This window comes from Vicugna pacos, chromosome 15 (genome assembly GCF_048564905.1).
Source record: "Vicugna pacos chromosome 15, VicPac4, whole genome shotgun sequence".
Lineage (NCBI taxonomy): Eukaryota > Metazoa > Chordata > Mammalia > Artiodactyla > Camelidae > Vicugna > Vicugna pacos.
The window spans coordinates 34,782,803-34,805,483 of record NC_133001.1 but is presented as its reverse complement, the minus strand read 5'-3'; the positions used below and the strand labels follow the sequence as shown (position 1 = coordinate 34,805,483).

The 22,681-nt window shown below is 41.6% G+C and overlaps 1 protein-coding gene and 1 long non-coding RNA gene across 2 annotated transcripts in view; both read left to right on the top strand.

Moving 5' to 3' along the window:
• LOC116283508 (uncharacterized) overlaps window positions 1-11,276 on the top strand; it is a 276,884-nt gene extending 265,608 nt beyond the window's left edge. The window contains exon 7 of the long non-coding RNA XR_012059117.1: window positions 11,033-11,276. This is a non-coding gene — a long non-coding RNA (uncharacterized lncRNA). The remainder of the gene's footprint in view (window positions 1-11,032) is intronic.
• Window positions 11,277-22,276: 11,000 nt separating this feature from the next.
• Window positions 22,277-22,681, top strand: part of RMDN2 (regulator of microtubule dynamics 2) — an 84,099-nt gene continuing 83,694 nt past the window's right edge. Inside the window, exon 1 of the mRNA XM_072937900.1 lies at window positions 22,277-22,343. The gene's annotated coding sequence lies outside the window, so the exon portion shown is untranslated. The remainder of the gene's footprint in view (window positions 22,344-22,681) is intronic.

The window sequence follows — 22,681 nt, the reverse complement described above, 5'->3', positions numbered from 1 at the left end:
CGCTTCCTGTTATAACAGACTGACTTAGGATCAAGCTCGGTGCCAGCCCCACGCCCACAGGGAGCAGTGAAGGGAAGAAGCGGAGGGGCAGGCAGACACACGCTGGGGGGACTGGGTTCGCAGGAAAGGCTGGGGAGAGCTTAGCACATGGGGGCTGCAGGCCACAAACCCAGCCTGTCTCAACTAGAAACTCACCTTTCCCCTCCGTAGGTCTGTCCTCCGGAGGGGCCTGAGAAGTGGCATCAAGTCTGCCGGTCTGGGCGCTTTGTGGGTGGCTTAGTTTAACCCCTAGATGCCTGCCAGCCCTTTCCAGGGAAGGTTAAAGCCAATCAACCATTCTTTCAGTCATTCAGCAACTCTTTGCTGAGCACCTACTTTGTGCTAGGCCCTGTATAGGGCATAGGGATAGAGGGGTCAAAAAGACAGACGTGTTTCACATACACCCTGAACTGAGAGTTGGCGGGAGAAATTAAACAAACCACACAAACACCTCTATAATCATAAATGCAATAGGTTATAAGCTATTGCTCCCCAGAGCATGGGACGCAGCCCTGATGGAGACCAGGCAGGGGTTCCTGCCTTAGAATATGATAGAATCTGTAAAAGCAGAGGGGAGGGGGCAGGGGACTAGAACCTGCCCCCTGTGCTTTTACAAGCTGGCCAGTCACCATTATGCCAGGACGATGATGCTTTAGGTTCCCAAAGCCCAGAGCCAGTAGTGGAGTCTGGGAACGGGACATTGACTCCTGCCGGGAATGGAGAAGCTGCATCTGGCCTCCTAGAGCTGCTGGCATGGAGGGTGTTCACTCCCTGGGGCAGCAACTTGGGGCCCAGCAGCTCTGCCATGAGATACCCAGGGTTCTTGAGGCAAAAATGGCAATACTTACCATCAACAGCAAACATTTGTGAATCTTTTGTTAAAAGAAGAGCAGAGGATCATATGGCAGTGCCGTTTTTAAGTTTTTAAGGAAACTCCATACTGTTTTCCATAGTGGCTGCACCCATTTATATTCCCACCACCAGCATCACAGAAAATTCTCTTTTCTCCACAATCTAGCCAACACTTGTTATCTTTTGTCTTTTTGATAATAGCCTCCTTGACAGGTGTGGGGTAATGTCTCCTTGTGGTTTTCATTTGCATTTCCTTGATGATAAGAGATGCTGAGCACCTGTTAGCTATTTGAATTTCTTCTTTTGAGAAGTGTCTGTGTGTGTGTATATATATATATATATATATATATATATATATATATATAAAAGATATTGCAATAAGCTGTCTAATGAAAGGTGGGGGAGCAGAAGGAATGTCTTTGCCTCTTGTGAAAGTCAAGGGGAACATTCCACATAGTCTTCTTTAGGGCTATGCCCATCTTGCAGCTTAAGTTTACTCAGCAAGTCTGCTTGGTCTGTACCCCACAAACACGTATCCCACATACCCACACCCCCGCCACTTCCATACACGGGAACACACGCTCCTCCTGGGAGCACAGTGGAAACAGGCTGCCTCAATTCGTTTATATGCTTTGGAGTCGAGCATTCTTTTATTTAGTTTTCTCATCACTGAATATTAAACTAAACTTTCTTTTTATGGTTGAAAATACCTTAGTCTCTTTTCTTACATGAATCTAAACACTGAAGGTTATTATATTGTTTGTGGACAAGTGAGGAAATTGAACCGTCAAGTCTTCTAAATTTCAGTTTTCACTGTTACGATTGTACCTATAGGAGTGAATGTATGGAAAAGATAAATAAAGACTTATTTGGATATAAGACATTGCATTCCCAAGGTGTTTACACTACTTTACTACATTTGTTCTATGTAACTGTCCTGTGAATTAGGCAAAAAATAGTTCACTTTTACAGATGAGGAAATTTATGACCTGAGATGTTAAGGAACTTACTCAAAGGTCAGATAATTATGTTGTTTGTTTGTGTTTTCATCTTGACCATCATACTCCTCTGTACTCGTTTTAGGACTCTGGAATGGAAGTTATGTATATTTTAAGCTAAATTCATAATTGTCTTAATACTCATCTCTTCCTAAAATTATCTGTCTAACAAAGAACTCTAAATTTATTGTCTGTCTAATTAAATTTTACTATATTTTGTTTTAATCCTGTTAATGAAATTTTGCAAATAGCCCTGGAGATTTCCCCTAGAGTCTCAAATAAAACACATCCAGCTCAATGACATGGCCGTTCAAACTATTAATTTCAACCTTTCATTGGAATGAGAAATTTACTTTCTCTTTTCCAGGTTTTTGGATTTTTTTGTTTTTGTTTTTGTTTTTGTTTTTGTTTCTAGGGCTAAGAAAAGGAGTAGGGGTGGGATGTTAAGGCCACATTTTTCTCTTTTTGGACAATCATCAGCGCCATCTACTGTCAATAAATAAAATCATGAAGATTACAACTTGTCGATGAAAATTAAGGCTTAATGAGGGAAAGACAAATTTTATAACGCCAGGACTTAACCGATAAAGATTTGTATATACACATTTTTATTTTAGATTATGACATCCTTAAGCAACTTACAGAAAAACTTACAAAAACAGAGGGAATTACAATTATTTACGTAATGCTTAAGAGGACTAACTTTGGAAGAGAATAAAAATGTGATGAGTCTCAGCTAAACCACTTAGCAAATACATGACTTCTTACCCTCAGTCCTTTCCTCTGTAAAATATAATAATTATAAGATTATTTTGTTGATTAAATGATATATGTGAAATTTACCCCGAAGCTAGCAGAACAAGATAGCTATTGTTATATGACGTTTATTGAGCACATGCTTAGTATCAGACTGTGCTATGAGCTTTCTTCACAGCAATTCTGTGAGATGGAGAGATTCTGAGATAGTAGGTACCATGCCCAGCTAAGTGAGAGCCAAGTGTAAGTCCAATTTTGCATCTGGTTCCAAAGTTGTTCTCATTCCTATTAACTCACAAAACATGGCTCTGAATCCCCTTCTGATATACTTCTGTGGATGTTTGCTTTGGGGCACTGGGTGAGAATCTGCTTCTCGTGTATTGAGATGGGCCCCGTCCTGGTGTCTGACGCATGTGTAGGTGCCTGAGGTCTGATGCATTGTATGAATGTGCCAAGTCTGCCTAACCATGCTCTATATATATTCAAGAAAGTAATTTCAGGAAGACTCTTTGAGGGTTTGGTATGCAACCTTGATCATAGCCAAGGATGAGAAGGATGATAAATCTACAGTTCCACGTGTCCTCATAGCATTTTGCACAGACCTCTCTGTTACTGTTATCTCACTGGGTTATCAGTGGATTTTTACAAAGCTGTCTTTCTCTGTGGAATAGAACTCCTCAAAGGCAGAACTCATGCTTGTTAAATGAATGAGTGGATGAATAAAAGATGATTGTGTATTATTTCTCCCAGGATGAGGAGATGGACGGGGTCCTTGAATTCTCCCCATTCCAGCATGTAGTAATTACTCATTTGCGATTTATTGACTTGAATTGAGTCAGGTGGGCTAAAAGTTATCCTCATGGTAGTTCCTTCCAGACAAACCACTTTAGAGTTGCTGTCCTTCCCCCGCCCACCCCCACACCCCGCCGCTGCTTCTAACAACTAAATCCAAAGAGAATTTCTTTTAATTCAAATTTCTTCTGTAGGGATTGTGAGAGGATTTTACTGAGATTCAAAAATGTCAACAATTAGAAACTGATAAAATGCATGTATAAATCACAAAATTATATTGCTAAAGTTGCTTTTAGAACTAAGGATGTTTTGCCACTCTTCTGTGAAGAAGAGGAGGAGGAAGAAGGAGAAGCCGCCGCTTACTGCACAGCAGTGTTTTAAGTGAAATAACAGATATACTAAGTATCTAGCACTTACCTACTACTCATTTCATTCTTTCATTTAAAAATACATCTCCTGAGCTCCTACGATGTGTTGAATAGACAACGTTCCAGGCACTGACGGTACAAGAGTAAACCGAAAAGACAAAATCCGACCCTCATGAAGCTTATCTGGAAGTTGAGGGAGGAATGGCAGGGAAGGAAGCTGACAAATCATCAAATGAAGTGCTATGAAGAAAGCAAAGCAGGGGCAGGAGACCAGAGCACCAGGAAGTGCTGGTCTGGAGAGAACAGTCACTGAGGGCCTCGCTGAGAAGTGATACTCGAGCAAAGAGCTGATGGAGTCTTCTGAAGATACCTGGGGGAAGGCATTTCAGACAAGAGGACAGGAAAGATAAGCTCCCCCCACCCCAAGACAGAAGTACCCTTGGCTCAATAGATACCACGAGGTGTTCCTTCCTACCTCTGCTCCTACACCTCAGCCCTTTGGTTTTCCCAGTGATGGCTCCCATGATCGTACTGATTAAAGGTGCATAAGTATTGGCCAGATCTGTGTACGCAGATGTAACAACATCGTTGACAAAGACCTAGTCCTGCAGCATGCCTCAAAGGATATAAAGAAAAATAGCCAGGGTGAAATTCTCTGTTGCAAGACCATTCCCACTTTATAAGTATTTGATTTACCATGTTATAAAGTGTGACTGGGTTTCCAGGCTAGACCACAGGACCCTACTTAATGTCTAAATGTAGATGGAATGTGGGGAATTCGTAATAGAATACAGTGGGAAACAACTGTTACCAGCGTATAGCACAACGTTCTAAATTCCATTTCAGCTCTGACATTCTGTTAGTCTACGACGCATACAAGAAGCGAAGGGAAAATTCATTACCTGTGCTGGGGCTGAATGGGCCTTTGTGGCTTGACCTGGAGACCCAACAAACACTTACAACATTCTCTCTACAGAAAAATGAGTTCTGGGTTTCAAGTGCTACTTTTACAGACGTTCCATACACAGACCATTCATGAATTGGAGACTTCCTGTGGTGGGTGAGAGCATCCCTGATGGCAGTGGACAGGAAGAGATTAAAGAGCAAAGCCCAGAACTGCTGGGGCTGGAAACATGGTTGAGGAAACACTAATCATGACAGAGAGCCCAGACGCGGAGACCCCAGAGGGCCACGGGCTGCAGCGCGGCACGCCTGGTGCTGCTGAAACTCAGGCCGGCAAGCCACCGTCTGCAGAGTGACGGCAAAGCCTCCTGCAGACGCTGATGGAGCTCTGTGAAGAAAGAGACCGAAAGATGTCAGTGTGTTTTCTTTTTACATTTTAGGGGGTCCATGCCCTTCTCCCTAGGCAGCCTGACACATCATCTAAGATTAAAATTGTTCCAGCAGGAATGCAAAGTGGGGGCAAAAAATGGATATTTTGAATAACAGCTTTAGTTTGAATAACAGCTTTAGTTGTTCAAAATAGGATTTTGCAGCAAAACACTCAGCTTGACAACTAGGCCTAATTCATAGCAAGAGAAAGTTGTTCCAAATTCTTCGATTTCCTTCTTTCATATGTGAAAGTCCATACAAGACCGTTGAAGTCCATATCGAAAATTCAAAAAAGAAGAGAGGAAAGTTTTTCTCTTTAGACCCAGAGTAGGAAAGAGAGCAGAAGAAGAGCTGAATGAGTAGGTTAGACAAGACCCTTCTCCATACTCCTTTGTGACAAGGAAGCACCAAGAAGTTTGCACCAGTGATTGAGAATCAACTCACTGCTTTATTCATCAAGAAAAATTCATTAAAAATCTTTTCAAACTTGGCTGAACTACACAGTGTGCTTAATGACACTGTAAAGATGGAATGACATCAAGGTCAATATGTTCAATTCAAATCATTCTCTTTATTATTATGTGCTAATATGGATGCTGATCCGTGACAAGAACAGTTGTTTCTCGATGAGGCGTGATGGTTATTGAGGGGAAAAGTTCTATCAAGCTAAGAGTGTTTGAACTATGATGTGAACTTGTGTTTCTACAAGCTAAGAAACCAGTTTAGTCCCAGCTTTTATAGGTATAAGTTGGACAGCCAGACTTGCTTACTGGTTTGATGTCCTTGGTATTTTTAATGATCATAATACTTCCACACAAGGAAGGGAGGCAGCATGTTCTTCAGTGGTAGATAAGATCAGAGGGCAAACACAAAACTTAGGAGCTTGGAAGCACAGTTTCTACACATTGTGATTCACAGTTAACCACAGATACAGCAGACTGGAGAAAAGTTATCACCAAACGCTGTACACATTTGTTAGAACGTTTTGAATGTTTCAATCGAAAGAAGATTCACACGTGGGAAATCCATGGATATAGAAGCCATTTTTTTCATTAAAACACCATTTAGCAGTTGAAGGTTTTGTAATTCATAAATATACTAGGGATGTAGGCTTCAACAGTGTTTGCTCATTGGGTTCCATAATCAATAAAGTTTGTAGTCCACTGGATTAGAAGATAGAAATATCAGGATATTTTAGCTTGATGGAATTAAATATTTGTCTTCTTTATCCTCCCATGTACAGATTCCCTCTGATTATGTCCTGCCATATATGCATGCCTGTGTGGAAAGAGAATGTTGGTGACACAGGCTTTGAATGTTTCCAGACCTGTGGCCATGATTTCTTTTGCTAAAGTCATAAAGTGATTTCTGATCATGATTGAGTTTGTCATGTAGCTTAAACAGGGAAAATACATAAGTAGCCCAGACCACTTTTCTCATGGAGAACCGAGTAGTTGACATTCGGTATTTCCTTCAGTCTCCTAAGGTCTCTCACCTGATTTAATCTCCCAGGATCTGAGGAGCCTGAGGCCTTCCTCATCAGGATCCTGGAATGAGGTGCAGGAGCTATTTGGCAAGATTCTTTAGTCTTTGAGAGCCTTCTTTTTTTCCAGCGATTTTCCAGCCCTTCCACAGTGTTCTCCATCCTACCCTACCCCCACTACACAGCTCTGCTTTAATCCATTTTATATTTTCAGCTTCTCATAAGATTTGTTTCTAAGAGAAGCTGGAAAACCACTGCCTTACTCGACTGTCACTATTTGTATCAGCTCTCAATGCTGAGTTCTCTGGTTTCATCTAATTTAACCTGTAAACCCACAGACACATCTTTTTGGGATGAGCACTTCTTTCCCAGGCTCCATCTGTTGGTCTCCACATCAGTCTAGGTGCTTCTGGCTGTGCGGGCTCCTCCCCTCCCTCCGCTCAGCAATTCAGGAATTACTGGACCCCCTGAGGTGACACCTGTGTCCACTTGTGCCTATGGCCTCCTTAAAACCCAGAGCTCTCTCTGGTCCTCCATAGCTCCTGTAGAATCCAGCCCCATCTACACAGTAGCTGCTTAACAAACTTTTGCTGATGTGAGTTACTGATGAAGGAACAGGAGAAAGTGTTAGGAAATCTAATTCAAGGTGCCAGTGAAAAGAGTTTGATGAAATAAAGGGTTGTCCCAGCATAACATCTGTTTTATGGTTGCCATAGAAACCAGGCTGCTCTTTAGGCCTCATGCTTTGAGGCCCAGATGATTGAGGACAATCAGCAGCGAAGAGGCCATTCCTGGTAAAGAATGACCTTGGCTCGATTACTCAATGTCCTTATCTATGAACCCAGGGGGACAGATGATGTCTCAATCCCTGTGCTGGTATTTAGCCCATATTCCCCTGTAAGTGCATTCCAAGTATTAATAGGTTTAAATACTTTCCTACGGGTTTGTAAATAGCTGTTGGTCCAGCTCCCCTAAGGGCTTCCCTCCAACCTCCTCCTCTCCCTTTCACTGTCCTGACTTTCTGTCCCTCTCCAGTCCCCCTAGATCTAGCAACTAAAGGGCTAATGCCTGACCCAGCAGGGGACTTCCAGACCCAACCCTGCAGCCTTGGGAAAATACTGCTGTGCCCACCCTGGTTAGGCCCCTGCAGTCCACAAAAGAAACATGGATTAGACCCTCCTTGGAGGGTTTGGTTGGATCAGAGAGATGAAGATTTGCTTAGGTCTGAATGACTCAGTCTGGCTGTCCAGATTGTGTCTCGTTCTGTGCACAGGGGCTCTACCCACGCAAGGCCTGGAAGGAAAAGTCACAGCCACAGGGGTGGGCTTGGAGCCTGCAGCCCTGGAAAGGCAAGCCAATCCTCTTGGACAATTGGTGGCTCAGTGGGACCTCCCTTCATGAGGGCTGAGTTTAAGCTGCTTGCTCAGATTTATCCTGTTGACCCAGGCCACAGCCAGTGCAGCACACACCCAAGGCTACTGCTGAAGATAAAGGAAAGATTTGTATGAAAAATTGAACTGGAGGAAGGGATTTGAGGGTCAAGTCCACAGAAGATTCAGAGACTTGACTGGATCCATGTTTTCTTCCTTCCACATCCTATGTGGTGTGTTGATGGCTAAAGCTTCAGTATTGTAAAATGTTTTGCAGTCTGCACAGAACTTTAACATGCACAATCGTATCTGATTCTCATGACAATCTTATGCCTGGCAGTAGTTATTGTTACTCTTTTACAAACAAGGAAACCAGACTCAGAGAGGTTCAATAATCTGCCCACATCCCTTTTGAAGTCAGGCCCTCAGACTTTAATCCCAATGTTTCCTATTACATCATGTTGCTTTGTAAAGTCCTTTGAGTAAAGACGGTGCCCTCTTTTGTTTGATTTAGGAAGCAGCCCAGTGAAGCTTAGTGATTTATATTCATTTCTAAAGCAAGTAGGTGGCAGCGTGCTAGATTAGGTGAAGGTTGAAAGGAAATATAAGACAGGGTCCCAGGAGTTGCTGCCTTGTCAGTAAAACAGCACTCATACACATGAAATGCTTAAAGAAAAATATAAGAATCCATCTTATTTTTGTCATAAGAACTAACTGATTTCTCTACAAGGGAATATCAGATGAATACAGTTCATTGCAACACTGCCTTTTCAACAGCAAGTGAAATAAACACAAAACCTAGCAAGATAAAGTTTACTTTTTGGATGTGTACCTATAAGCAAAGAACAGAATGACTGATTTAGTTAATGGAGAAGAAGGACTTCCCAGGATTGGAGAAGAATGAAGAAGAAAGAAAAGCAACCTACTCTAATAGTAGAACTGGGAGAGGCATACATTTCAGGTAATGTATGTTTACAGGATCCACTAAGGGATGGGGTTTGTGATGAGAAACCTTTAGACATTTTCACATTTGTCCTCACTTGTCTGTCTGGGTTCCTCTGTGTGGATTTTTCTCTGTAGAAGATGAGACTAAATAACTTTTCACATAGTTTTGTGATTTAATGATCATTTTACCTGCCATATTTATAAGGACACAAAGACATTTTTATTCTTTCATCAGCTGGTAGGTGAATTCCTCTTCAACAGAGTCCCATCTTTGTTGGGAAAATACTCGATAGGGCCATTCAGAGCAGATAAGTCTTGGGGACAGGGAGATGTTTGGGAGGGCTGGTGCCAAGGTCATGTGGGCAGGGCATACAGTGCAAGGAGATGAGGCTGTCTGCTCCCTGTGGAAGGATGGCGGTGGAGTTCGGAAGGAGAAGAGGGAGGAGGAGAGAAGTGAAGATGTAGAAGATGGCAGGCTATGGAGTGTTGTCATATGACCCCCTGTGACTCCTCTCTGATGTCATTAGCTTTAAGAGATGATTGAGGAGAATGACCAGTTACAGAACCTTCCAAGGACCTGAGCGTCCAGGTTGAGGGAAGACAAAACAGAGATACATTTGTGAATTCAGGAGCTTAACCAAGTTTCATTAGAAAGTTTCCTCAGTCCCCAGAGGGCAAGGAAGTCTCAGCCAACATCTGGGTTCCATAGTTATCCCCTTTAAGACATTTTTTTTATATCTGAATCAATACAAATTGCTTGCTTTACTAGTTTTTAAATCTGGGGCGGCGGGGGGAGGTTGTACCAGGTATCTTATTGGTCCTCCTCAACTCAAGGCACCACGATTCTTTCTGTGCTGTAAATTATAGTTTCTGAAAATCTGGTCTTTGAAAGCCCTCCAGGTGGTCTGTGGTTGCCCAAATGCAATGAGTATGTTTTGTTTGAAGAGTATTTTCTGCTAGAGATTTGAATTCTCCATAAAAGGGTACAGAAATAGATATTTGAAAATTATAACCACAAAGATGGTCATATGCTAGGCAAACACTTCAAATGGTATGGGGGGGGGTGTGTGCGCGCGCGTGCATGTGTGTTCTGTGGTTGCAAGCAGAAGCTTTGAGATGGGTGGTCCAAGGGATTCCTTTGTGTGGTTTACAGTCTAGAAATCTCATTTGGGGTGAAGTTAAGCCAAACACTTTCAAGATGCTGAGAAATCAAACCACTTTGTTTGAGAATCTTTAAAATAGGTATTTGAAACTGATATTTCAACTGAGAAATGATCCTGACCCTAAACCTTTGCAATTTCATTTGTGACCATAATAGAAGGATATCTTGGCCACAACACCCTCATACCCAGTTTTATTTCTAGCAGTATATATAACTTCTCAGCTTTGAAGTTTAGTGCTGAGTCATTTTTTAGGGGATGCTTTGGGAAGAGAAACAATTAGGAAATCCATTCTTAGAAAGGGTCTTTTGAAAACCTTCATTAATTTTTATCATTGTACTGATTTTTTAACTTCAGTATTAAAAAAATGCACTTCTATCCATTGAAGCCATGGCAAGAGTGAAGATCATTCAGACAGCAAGAATTTGGTGGCAGTATAGTTTTCTTTAATCTCCCCACATCATAAAAGCATAGCTACTAAGATAATAAAAAATATTGAGGAATCTTTAACAAAACTAGGTAAAAAGGAATTCCCACAGCCCCAGAATAGAATCTGGAAGGGTGTGCCAAAATATGGGACAGCAGCAGAGCCTGAGAGAGAAAGCAAAGCCCAGAAAGATCTTACGAGTAGAGATTCCATAAATTACCAGCAAAACTCACCCCTGAAAGGAGAGGATCAAACACTGTGTGAGAACCTAGGTGAGCAAATTGAAAAACCTCCGGTGAGAAAGGCTCCAGTTTGGTGGGAGAAGGCGGCTGGACTGTGTTGTTGTGGTAGACTGAGTCACGACCCCCCAGACATGTCCAGGTCCTAATCCCTGGAACCTGTGAATATGTTTCCTTACTTGGCAGGAGTCATAGCAGATGCAACTAAGGATGGATGGGGAGATGACCCTGGACTATCCAGGTGGGCCTAATATGATCATCCTCCTTATAGGAGGGAGGCAGGAGGATCAGAGTCAGAGGAGAGATGTGCCAACGGAAGCAGAGGTTGGAGTGGTGTGCTTTGAAGATGGAGGAAGGGGCTCCAAGCCAAGCATCAGGCAGCCCCTAGAAGCTGGAAAAGGCCAGGAAACGGGTTCTCCCTGAGAGTCTCCAGAGGGAGTCAGGTCCTGCCAACACCTTGATTTTAGCCAAGTGAAACCCGTTTTGGACTTCTGAACTCCATAATGGCAAGCTAATAAATTTGCATTGTTTTAAGCCACTGAGTGTATTATGGTTTGTTACATTAATAATAGGAAACTAATACAGATGGAAACTACATTTCCCACAATCCCCTTTACTTTATGTCCTGGTTAGAGCTGGTCAAAAGATGAACTCAGACAAGATTTGGGATACAGGAGCAAGTGAAGCAGGAGCTATTCCTCCCAGAGGGTCTTTGTGATAAGATAAAGTGCCCCATATGGTCCTTGCTCTCCTCCGCTCCCCGACTGGCTCCTCTGTCAGACTGCAGGCCCCACTGCAGCCCTAGGCCTCCCGTCAGATGCTTGGCTGTGAGCCCACAGAGGCCACAGCTACACCAAGGCGAGAGCTTCCTATAGACCCCTTCCCGAGTTCCCTCCATAGCCCCAGCTCAGCGCTGGACGCTTGGCTTCTCAGATTCCACTGCATTCTTCAACCTGTCCTCTAATACCAGAGCCTCGAGAGGATTAGATAATGTTGAAGTGTGTCAAAGTGATGATACCATTTACTTTGCAATGTGTAGAAGTTTCTATTGTCCCATAACCTCAACAACACTCGTTATTGACAGGTTCTTAAATTTTGACCAATTTGTAAGCTACGTGATGATATAACCTGGTGGCTTTAATTTGCATTTCCCTGATAACTAATGAGGTCGAACATCTTGGAACACTTGTAATGGCCTTCTGGATTTGCTGGTTTGTAAAGTGTGTGTGACTTTTGCCCATTTTTCTACTAGGTTGTCTGCCTTTTTCTTATTTATTCATGGTGATTTATATTCTCTCGATATTCATCATTTATCAACTATACGTATTGCAAAAATCTTATCCCAGTGGGTGGCTTGTCTTTTCACTGTCTTTAAAAAGTTCCTAACTTTAATGTGATCAAACTTATCAGTCGTTTTTTTTTTTAATGGTAAGTGCTTATTATGCATACACTAAAACCCAGCAATTCTACTCCTAGATATATGCCCTAGAAAAACTCATGCAAAATTCTCCAGATGTAGAAGTTTTCATAGCAGCATTGTTCCTAATAGGTAATAGGGGGGAAAAACAAACAAACAAACAAACCTGGATGCTCCCTAAATGTCCGTCAAGAAAGGCGATAAATCCATGTAGGCATATCCATACAAGGCAATGAACTATAAACACATGCATTCACATGGATTTATTTCACAAATATACTGTTAGTTGAAAAAAATAATTATTAAAATTCAAAATCAGCCCCAAGTTTAAAAATATGCTATTTGGGGGTAAAAATTAGAAGTTCTAAGCTTTAAAGAAAAGGAAGGGGGCCATTCTCACAAACCTGAAGATTAAGGTTACCCCTGGGCAGGAGGGAATGTGAGATGAGAGGGGCACTCAAGGGGCTTCTAAACTGCTGGGGGTTCTAAAGTTCTTTTTATCCTAAAAATAGTTATTTGCTTTATTATCATCTTTGAAATGAGCATATGCTTTACATACTCATTGTTATATGATCTATTTTTCCAATAAAATATTTTAACAGATATTATTCTCCTAACAACAGTATTTGTCATCTTGGTTTAAGGGAGCCCAATAGAAGATACAGAATATTTTAGGGGAGCAATTCCCAAAATCCGGCTGTGGAGCTGCTGTATTAGAATCATGCGGGCCGTGTATTAAAACTACAGACTGTCGGCCCCGACCGAGGCTACAGAATCAGAATGTCCAGGGTGGGGCTGAGGAATCCGTGTCATTTTGCCCAGGTAATTTGCTACCTAGTTAAGTTGGGCTACCCCAGAGCACTTAGTCCTTTGTAAGAATCTAAGGGCGTCTGTGGCTCCCTGCTGCCCTCTCGTGGCCAGTTTTTCCTCCCACCCTGAGCAGAGTAAGCCAGCCAAGGTGAGCAAGAGAACAGATTCTATCAGTGGTCTGTCCGGGGTTGGTGGTGGCTCTGAGGACTGCACAGTTGGGCTAGATGCCAAAACATGGCACCTAGAACCCACTAGCTTGTCTAGTATTTCTGTTGAAGTCCTAAGTGCTCTTGCCTGGCTTACTTTCTTAAACTTACCTGTGCTTCTCCTGATAGAGATGATCTCAGGGACCCACAGACCCCTCCTACCTGCTCCAGACACTCGTGCCACTTGGACCTCCTTGCCCACAGAGATGCTCTGACTGGATCCTGCCTCCCCACCTGGACCCACCATCCACACACACCTGCCCTGCGTTAGCTGGTCTCAATTTCTGCCTGAATGGACATCCATAGTCCCTTGGTCCTGGGCTCTCCTGAATGATCCTGTCCTGCCCTGTGACTTCCACAAGACCAGGGATGAAGAGAAGGTAAGACCCAAAGCCACAGAGAACTACAGCCCTGAGGCAGATGAATGTTCTGAGGTTGCATTGAACGTGTCCAGTGCCTGCTGCTCCCCCATCTCCAACTTGCTTCCTCCTCCTTTGTCTCTTTTCCCTCCTCAAATGATTAGAGTTTCTGATTCCTGACATTGAGCGTGGAATGGGCAGATTTGCTAAGAAAAATCATGGAATTTGTGTAACTCAAAGAAGGATCCTGGACCAGACCCCAGCGGCAGATTTTAACTGTACAGAGTTCTCACTCACTTTGCCCCATGTCTGTCCACAGCTCAGTCCCTGTGAAAATCCTGAATTTAGACCCTGTTATTGTACGTGGCCACTGACTTCTCTAGAGGAATAAATCCCTGCTCCCTCCCTGGGAGGACATAACCCACCGGTGAAGTATGAAGACAGTGAAGTATGATGATTGAAAATGTGAATTCAGAATAAGAATTGGATTTGGAATCTCTGCTTGCTTATATGCTGGGTGGTCTTGGGACATTATTTTAGTGTCTCTAAACCTCAATTTCCTCATCTGTAAGATGGCACTTAACGATACTTAATTCAAGGTTTGCCATGATTATGAAATGAGGACGTGAAAAAAAGTACTTATCACATTTCATACAGAATTACTAAATAAATATTATTTCTTATTATTTATTTTGAGGTCTAGACCTTTTAGGGCTCAAAGGGCTGTATCTTTGGGGTGGTGGCATTTGGGACCCTGGGCAGCATATGTTGCCCAAAGGCTCCTTTCTAAACAGCCAGCTCCCTGGGAACTCTCTAGAGCACTCTCCAGCCTGACTCCATTCCAACCCCTCCGAACACCATCATGACTCTGGCCCAGCAGCTGGAATCTTCAAGCAGGGGTCACACTTGTCAGTCAAGTCAGCCAAAAGCCCTGCTTAGTCTCTCCAGAATTCATACCCAAAGCAACCTTTGCCTGCTTCACTGGGGACATTTCCTCAAGTCATCCCTCTGTTCTCTAGGACACAGAGCCTGGAGTATTACTCAAAGTGCTGGGTGCACACTCACTTTGCATTTAATCATAAAGTAAACTCTTTATTCATAATTAGACATTGGGGAAAATTAAAACCTCACAGTAACCATAAGAGCTGAGGTATGAGCCTAACCTGCATTCATTGACTATATGATCTTGCTAATAAGAGTGATTTTCCTCTCTCTGGGCTTCTCACCTGCCAGGTGGAAGGGCTGGGCTGGACGGTTCAAGAGGCCTCTCCCAGCTCTGATGGGTCAGCACCAGGCTCACCAGTGCATAAGACAGTTATATGAGTCGTTTCTGCAGCAGCGCCCTTCTGAGATACTGCAGTTGTGCAACCAATATGTCTGTCTGCTTTATTGCTCAGTGAACTTCCAGGCTAGGTCCTTTTTTTTTTTAACTTTTTTTAAATTGGTTTATAATCATTTTACAATGTTGTGTCAAATTCCAGTGTAGAGCACAATATTTCAATTACACATGAACATATATATATTCATTGTCACATTTTTTCTCTATGAGCTACCATAAGATCTTGTGTAAATTTCCCTGTGCTATGCAGTATAATCTTGTTTATCTATTCTACAATTTTGAAATCCCATCTATCCCTTCCCACCCTCCGCCCCCTTGGCAACCACAAGTTTATATGTTATGTCTGAGTCTATTTCTGCTTTGTATTTATGCTTTTGTTTTTGTTTTTGTTTTTTAGATTCCACATATGAGCGATCTCATATGGTATTTTTCTTTCTCTTTCTGGCTTACTTCACTTAGAATGACATTCTCCAGGAGCATCCATGTTGCCGCAAATGGTGTTATGTTGTCGGTTTTTATGGCTGAATAGTATTCCATTGTATAAATATACCACATCTTCTTTAACCAGTTATCTGTTGATGGACATTTAGGCTGTTTCCATGTCTTGGCTATTGTAAATAGTGCTGCTATGAACATTAGGGTGCAGGTGTCATCCTGAAGTAGGGTTCCTTCTGGATATAAGCCCCGGAGCAGGATTCCTGGGTCATACGGTGAGTCTATTCCTAGTCTTTTGAGGACTCTCCATACTGTTTTCCACAGTGGCTGCACCAAACTGCATTCCCACCAGCAGTGTAGGAGGGCTCCCCTTTCTCCACACCCTCTCCAGCATTTGTCATTTGTGGATTTTTGAATGATGGCCATTCTGACTGGTGTGAGGTGATACCTCATTGTAGTTTTGATTTGCATTTCTCTGATAATTAGTGATATTGAGCATTTTTTCATATTGCTTATTGATCATTTGTATGTCTTCCTTGGAGAATTGCTTGTTTAGGTCTTTTGCCCATTTTTGGATTGGGTTGTTTGGTTGTTTCTTATTAAGTCATATGAGCTGCTTATATATTCTGGAGATCAAGCCTTTGTCGGTTTCATTTGCAAAGATTTTCTCCCATTCCGTAGGTTGTCATTTTGTTTTACTTATGGTTTCCTTTGCTGTGCAGAAGCTTGTAAGTTTAATTAGGTCCCATTTGTTTATTCTTGCTTTTATTTCTTCTAAGAGAAAATTTTTGAGATGTATGTCAGATAATGTTTTGCCTATATTTTCCTGTAGGAGGTTTATTGTATCTTGTCTTGTGTTTAAGTCTTTGATCCATTTTGAGTTTATTTTTGTGTATGGTGTAAGGGAGTGTTCTAGCTTCATTGTTTTACATGTTGTTGTCCAGTTTTCCCAACACCATTTGCTGAAGAGACTGTCTTTATTCCATTGTATATTCTTGCCTCCTTTGTTGAAGATTAGTTGACCAAAAATTTGTAGGTTCATTTCTGGGCTCTCTAGTCTGTTCCATTGGTCTATATGTCTGTTTTTGTACCAATACCATGCTGTTTTGATGACTGTAGCTCTATAGTATTGTCTGAAGTCTGGGAGAGTTATTCCTCCAGCAAGGTTAGGTCCTTGACTCATCCATGACAAAGATCTTTTAAGGTGATTTGCTTGAGGTCACAAAGTAGGTCCATTTCAGAGGCCAAAATAGCAGCCCAGGGGTCCCTCCCAGAGTTACTCTATCAAGACAGCCCCGGGCTAAAACCATCCCCACTGCCAGCACCCACAGGAAAATTCTTGATAAATTGATATCCATATGAAACTTTTTAACTTAAATTTTAACTTTCAAAACAGTATGTATTGAAATATGTAGATTGTCATCATTCAAAACTCTTCCTTTAAACTGCATGAAACATTTAAATATTGTGGTGAAACTTTATCAGTCATCTTTTTCTTTCCATGTTTAAAACAAACAAACAAACAAACAAAAAAAAACAAGAAATGACAGTTTCATTACACAGCCCCTAGGCCACTCAGGGCCCGCGGCACTGATTCGGTGTGGGGTTACTTAGTATTTCATAGGTCTTCATTTCAGAAGTGAGTGCTTTATACGTAGAGCTGACTGACACAGAAACCCACACTGGTTCAGCCCTGAGTGCTGAATCCCCAAAGAACAGTCAGGATCCCAGGAGGAAAACCACTTAAAGCAAACATTTTCCCCCAAGGCAACATTATCTTATCTCTGACTCTGTTCTCTTATCTAAGAAGAGAGGATCGAATTCTTTCTGCAGTCCCAGAGCAGTACTTGTATGCATGGAGAAATGCTGATTTCTTGTTTTCCTCTATCATAATTGCGACTTTCATGCAAATTTGTTAAGGAAATTAGAGATTTTGTAGAATCTTGTGGTCAGGACGTCATTTTTTGGATATTTATGCTTAATTGTGCCACTGTTATTTTTATGAATAGCCAGTTTTTCTCAGAAAGTTCTGCTCCCCCTGCCCAGGTAGGAAAGCCGGCAAGTGTTTCTAAAATCCCTAGGGATGGAGTGGGTTGGGGAAGGCTGAGTGCTGAGAGGGCCAGAGACCAGAAAAAGCTTATGGTTGGGCCGCAAAAGAAACATAGTGCTAGGCCTTAAAACTAAACGTCATGGAAATGACCAAAGGTGGCAGCAGCTGAAGACAGAGCAAGATCCTAAAGAGACAGAAAGCGAACAGGGAGAGGAAGACTCAGACTTAACATCTAGAAGTAACTGAATTACCCTGGGTAGACAGTTTTGATTTCTGCCCTCACGTTGCTAGCCAGAATTAAGGGATTAAGGATACTTGACTGCCTGTAATATTTAGGCCCTTGTTAATGATATTTCTGGCAACATAGTATGTTGCTGGAACACATTCTCCTTTTTAACGCAGTCATTACTCCTTAAAATGCAAAAGCATATTAGCAGGAGAACTAGCTCAGGCTCATGACCAGCATCCTATTTCCTGAAGTCGGTTAATTAGCTAGAATTACTCTCGGAAGACAGGAAATATCTGGACCTGAACTATTCTGATATGAAGTCAGGTTTAGAAATCTGACTCACTTTTGTTGATACATCTAGAGGAAGATACCAACTCTGTTCATGAAGTAATTTTGTTTTCTTACTCACAAGGTTCCCTGCACAATGGCCATTCCCCTCCCTGTTTTTGCTGTTTGACAGAGGCTGCCTCTCACAACAAAGCTGCAAATGACAGTTACTTGTTTTTTTCCCTAAAATAGCTCCCTTTTAGCTAAGGCACGAGGATAATCAGTTACAGCTATTGAGACATAAGGAACATTTGGGGAAATCTTTCTCACTCATAAAAAGAAAGAGATGCATGAGGAGAGCCTCCTTCTTCTTTCCTGCCTTTGAAAGCAGTTGTGAGAGGGCATGATTCCTAGAGGTGTGGCAGCCATCTTGCAATCATGAGGATACAAACCTAGGATGAAAGTCAATATGCTATGGGTAGCAGGATGGAAATATGGAAAGTGTCTGGGCTCCTAATGATACTGAGGGGAAGCTGGATTGATCTGATGTTCAGACGTTTTAAGATGTGAGATAATAAGAATTTTGAGTGTTTAAGACACTTCACATAGGTTTTTTTGTTATTTGTAGTCAGAGACATCCAAGCAATAAATTAAGTCACAGAAGGCAGAACTAATTCCTGTAAGCTGTGAAAATGGAATAAAAATGTTTTAGTTTGTATTGTAATTTTCTTGCCATGATTCTTTCTAGAATCTAGAAAAATTGGATAGGGAAAATCAGGCATATTAGAATCCAGATACTATGATTGGACACTCATTACAATTATTTTAAATATTTAAAAATAAAAAATAAATGTTAGCTTACCTTTAATAATTCCTAATGCTTTGACTCTAGTTTTAAAAATTATATCTCCCCCCTCTAAAAAAAAATCATACTCTCCAGGCCCAATTTTTTTCCTTATAGCTTTATTGCATCTACCTTCTATAACCCTCAAGGCAATGTTCCTGAGAGCTCTCTTCTTTCAAAGTGCTCACCACCTAGTTACTATCTTCTCCTGTTCTTTTTTCTTCTAGTCCACCTCGTCCATCCTGCTGAAGGCATATCAAACCATAGGCTTTTACATATGTCACAGAATACATAAGAATCCTCTTTTCAGAAGGAAATCTTGCCTGAGTCTGCCAGCAATTGGCAGTTCCTGTGAAGATATTCTTAGAATCCATAGTGTATGAAAATCAAGCATTAAATTGCACCTAAAAATCAGGGTAGTGTGATTGAAGAGACAGTGATATTGCTTTAAAACTCTTCCGTGCAAGAGATCTCACAATAATTGCATTAACATGTTATTATAGGATGTGAAACCTTGAGACAGTATTGAACCAAGACAAGAGAGAGACTGAGAAGACATCTGGTATACACAGGAGGAAAGTAAAATCCACTGCTGCGTATTGCAGAGTTCCGCATCTAGATCTTGGTTACTCATTCCACCTTCCACTTGGTCAGAGTGGCAGACCCTGTTGGCTGATTAACCCCAAACCATTCCCAATCTCCTTCTCTCTTTCATTCTTCTAGCCTGGAGGTCAGAAATCTGGATACCCCCTTTCCCAGCTTCTCCTGCAGCTAGAAATGGCTATGTGTTCCATGTTTGGCCACTAAGTTTCACAAGCATTTCTGAGCAGCTTTTCTTTCCTGGTAACTGGCACCATGTCTCTCTCTCCCTTCTTCCCACCTTGAGCAAGACAAGCATTAGGACCAAGAGCCAGTGTTGTGGATAATAAAGCAGAAAGATGGAGCTTGGCCTTTGATGGCATCATCGACTGATGAATCAATGCCAGTAACCACTGGGCTTTTTCTTTTTTTTAAAGCTACTGTTAGTTGGATTATTTTGTTGTTGTTACCTGTAGTTGGAAGCATTCCTGAGTGATACATATTTTCCATTTTCTCCTTCAGGCAAAAATTCTCAGAGCTCATTCCATTTAATGCATGTGGCTAAACAAACCCACAAAACTATTAACTATAGTCTCAGACATCTAATTCCTCCTATGCACCCCCTTCTTTCTCATATCAACATCCTTTATCTAGAGATTTACAACTGCTAATAATGAGCATGTGACTTTCACCAGTGAAATTTCTTGCGTATCCAGAATTCAAAAGTGGAAGAAAAAGCACTCTAACCACTGAACTTAGAAGCGGTAAGTCCCACAGGCTGGGAAAAACACATCATTATCTGAATTTTAAGACACTGGCAGACCTGGTAAGTCCATATGGACAATGAAGTAGATCTGCTGACTCAACATAATAGCCTAAATATAACCCAAATTTCACCAAGGTGCCCCAGATGGTGAGTATAAGTAACATCACATTAATATTAGCATTCATTTGATGATTCTCTGTCCCCACTTGCTGATGCAGCATCTTGATTCTCAAAAATTAGGGTGCCCCATGCATTTACGGAAGTCCCCAGGGAGTGTCTGATGTGTTCTCACAAACATATCAATTCTGCTTTTAGATAATATTCTGAGCCTCCTCTGAGCATAAGTTTGAATTAGTATTTTGCTAGTCACTTAGTAATAAAGGGTAGCACTTTTATTCTTTAATATTTTTAACTTTTCTTTCCCTACTAAGTAAAATAATGCACAAGAGGAAAACCTCAATGAACTTCTTGTTTTGTGCACTAAAAATTAACTAGCACTGCCTTACCTTTCTGCACATTCGTTGCCCGAGCCTAAGCTCGCTCTCCCAGCTCAGCTAACACGCAGTAGAAATGCAACCAGCAACTAGGCTTCTGCAGAGAGGCAAGAAAGAGCCTTCCGTTGTGAGTGAGGAGCGCTGAGCTCCCAGTTACTGTGTGGCCTGGACAAGTCACACTTCATCTCTGACAGGCTGTTTCCTCATCTGCAAAGTGAAAATGAAAATCCGTGCTCTGCCCATCTCAGAGGCTGGGGTGACAACCACACACAAACACATAAAATCACATTGAAGGAGCCCATATTCCTTGCCAATGCACTGCTATGTGTCTGATGAAGGGGCAGAAAACATTCTCATACCTCTCACATGAAATCTTTGAGTGTGTTCCCTGGTTATACACATGCTGAGGATTAACTGGTCGGAGGAAAGGAATTTGGCAAGCAGAGAACGATTGTGACATAAATGATTAATCTGGATGACAGCACTGAACCTGTTGGCAAAAAACGAAAGAGCAGGAGCTGCTCATATGATCGTTGCCTCATCTCACATTGTGAAATGAAGGTTTGCTAAAACACATGGCTCAAGAGCTGCCAGTCAGGCCCTGGGCTGGGAATGCACCTGTCAGAAGAGTTGGAAGAAACAAGGATGTTTTCCTCTCCTGCTGAAAGAGAGGGAACTGTTTTCTCACTGTATGAGGTTTTATAGGGTAAAGAACAAGCTTGGGGTATTCAGCCAATAGGCATGGAACAGCTTTAGCAGCATTATCGTCACGAAAGTGGAGGCAGGGAGGCAGCAAACCAACATTCCAAAGCCAGATATGTATCTTTGAAAACCCAGCTGGCTAGAAAAAAACATGAACAGCAAACCAACACTAATTAACTTAGATTTACAAGTTAGTCCAACAGAACTCAGATCAGTATTCCAATACTTAGATTTGTAAGTTATCTTGTTAGACCAGTCCAGCTTCTCCTTCACATTCCTAGACTTGTAAGTTATCTTGTTAGACCACCCCGGCTTTTCCTTCACAAGCTGATATGTGGGAGGAAAGTCAGGAAATTTTTGATAGTGATGGGTGTGAGATAGGGTATGAGACATGAGAAGGGAGGCAGGGTTTTAGACAAGATGATGGGCAGTACCAAAATATTTTGAAGTATTTAGATCAACTGAAATTTTCATTTTTTATTTGATGGTTGATGCCTTTGAAGCCAAAACCTAAGACACAGTAGCAATAAATTATTTCGATGAAAGATCTTTACAGATTCTCCTTATTAAGAAGAGGAGAAAATAGTAATACCTAATTATGGTCATGTCTGCATAATCACAAACTTTTAGCAGCAGAAAATAATGGAAGTGCCTTTATGTCTAAAGTTGGATTCTCACAGTTAAATGCTTTATGAAAAAAATTTGAAGCTATTCTCACTGTGTAAAATTTCTGTATGTAAATGACTAAATTATTCAAACTAGTTTGTTAACAATCTTTCATTTACAAAATACAGACAGGTCCTGAGTTGTGTTCTATGAGTGACTAGCCAGTCATTATGCCCAGAAAGTTAAGTTCCTCTCATCCCCTTTTTGTTTGAGAAATGGGAGTTTTCTACTAAGAGAGTAAATGTCATTACTGTCAGAATTGTCTCTCTCTCTCTTTTTTTTTTTTAAGGAGCATTGGAAGAGTTGTTTTGCTTCATGTGAGAAAGTCATAGAGCCCCATGGCTGAATGGGTAATTCTTTTCATGCTGGAAACCTGGCAGAGGCTGAGGCTGATGGTAGGAGTTTTTTTGCATTAGCTGGTAAGCAGACGTCATAGCTGGAGGGTGGGTATCTCTTCTCATTGGACAGTTTTTAGCTGCTGCAACTGACAAGGTCAAAGCCATATATTTTTTTTTTTAAGTGGAAGCAGCCAAGGCCATAGCAACAAATAGATGATTTCCTGATATCAGCAGTTCTGAGTTAGAATTCAGCTAAAAATCATAGAGTGTATTACCATATGGATTACCAAGGATTTTGGGGGGTGCTTAGGAAACAAACCACAATTTACATAGGGTGACTTTCATGGTAAGGTATGTTCCCAGTTCTCAAGAGTCAAATTACAATTATTTTTTATTACAATACAAATGGCTTAGTCACT